The following is a 1,939-nucleotide window of genomic DNA, read 5'->3' as shown; positions in this document are numbered from 1 at the left end:
TCAGGCAAACCAGGTGTAAAGTCAGACCAAGCAAGTTGGTACATTTTTATTATTATTATCTTCCCCAAATGTAAAAGAAAATAGAAAAATACAGGAACTTTAATTTTGGAGACTGGGCTGGGAAACTATAACTACATTAGCAACATCCAACAGTGTTATCAACACCGAGCAATTCCTCTCATCTCAACTCAGCGGCCGACTCTGAAGATCACACCTTCCAGATCATGGGATTTATGACACTTAGTAATGCATGTGTAATTGGGTAAAAAATAGTCATTACCACAAGCTTTATTTTTATTTGCTTCTGTATTTCTCTGAAGGAGAAGAATACTCATGGATATCTCCCTGCTTCTTCAAGAGGGCTATGGCCAGTTCTCTGAAGGACTGCATAGCATGACTTTTTTCAATCCCAGTTTTCCCAAGTGCTGCCATATTCATCACAGGGGAAAGTTGTGCCTACTAGTAGACCCCAGAAACTCTTCTCTCCCTGACAAAGCACCAGACATGCTGTAAGACCTCAGTCACCTGGGAAACAGATCACTGCCTCCACTGAGGCCTACTCTTTTCTCCTAGATGCTGTTGCCAGACCCTATTACTAAAATATGAATCTTACGACATTCCTCCTCTGGTCAAAGACTTTCCAAGGCTTCTTATTTCTGGCTGTTTAAAGTCAAACCTTCCCAGCATCTGTCTAGAGAATAAATACATTAGGTAGTCCAGCACCATCCTCTTGGTAAGGTTTATTTTCCTCTTTCCACACCTTGAACCCTCTGCTCTTGCCTTGCTAGGTAACAGTGTCCTACCTTTGCCAGTTCTTGTTCCCTCTCAGAACTGCCTTTTCTTTCCCTTCTGTGTGTTCAAATACTTGCCTTTCCTCCTATCCCAACCCACCTTCCACACCATCCATAATGCTTTCTCTCTTAATCTCCCTATCATTCAGATGGTGGCCTTTTCTTCAACAAAAGAGCCAGACTCCACAAACACAGAAGGGGCTTCTTGGTCTTGTTCAGTCACTCAGTTGTGTTCCATTCTTTGTGACCCCATGCGCTGCAGCACACCAGGCTTCCCTGTCATTCACCATCTCCTGGAGCCTGTTCAAACTCATATCCATTGACTCAGTGATGCCATCCAACCACATCATCCTCTGCCATCCCCTTCTCTTCCTGCCTTCTGTCTTCCCCAGCATCATGGTCTTTTCCAGTGAGTCAGTTGTTCACATCAGGTGGCCAAAGTATTGGAGCTTCAGCATCAGCCCTTCAAATTAATATTCAGGGTTGATTTCCTTTAGGATTCACTGGCTTGATCACCTTACAGTCCAAAACACACTCCAGAGTCTTCTCCAACACACAGTTAGAAAGCATCATTTCTTGGGTGCTCAGTCTTCTTTATGGTCAAACTCTCACATCCATATATGACTACTGGAAAAACCATAGCCTTCGACTCTACAGACCTTTATAGGCAAAGTAATATCTCTGCTCTTTAATACACTGTCTAGGCTATTCATAACTTTTCTTCCAAGGAGCAAGCATCTTTTAATTTCATGGCTGCAGTCACCATCTGCAGTGATTTTGGAGCCCAAAAAAATAAAGTTTGTCACTGTTTCCATTGTTTCCCCATCTATTTGCCATGAAATGATGGGACAGGATATCATACATAATCTTAGTTTTTTGAATGTTGAGTTTTCAGCCAGCTTCTTCATTCTCCTCTTTCACCTTCATCAAGAGGCTCTTTAATTCCTCTTTGCTTTCTGTCATAAAGATGGTGTCATCTTCATATCTGAGATTATTGATATTTCTCCTGGCAACCTTGATTCCAGCTTGTGATTCATTCACCCCAGTATTTCACATGATGTACTCTGGAGAAGGAAATGGCAACCCACTCCAGTATTCTTGCCTGGAAAATCCCATGGACTGATGATCCTGGTAGGCTACAGTCCATG

This window comes from Odocoileus virginianus, chromosome X, assembly GCF_023699985.2.
Source record: "Odocoileus virginianus isolate 20LAN1187 ecotype Illinois chromosome X, Ovbor_1.2, whole genome shotgun sequence".
NCBI lineage: Eukaryota > Metazoa > Chordata > Mammalia > Artiodactyla > Cervidae > Odocoileus > Odocoileus virginianus.
The sequence above is the reverse complement of the archived record's forward strand: the minus strand, read 5'-3'. Positions refer to the sequence as shown.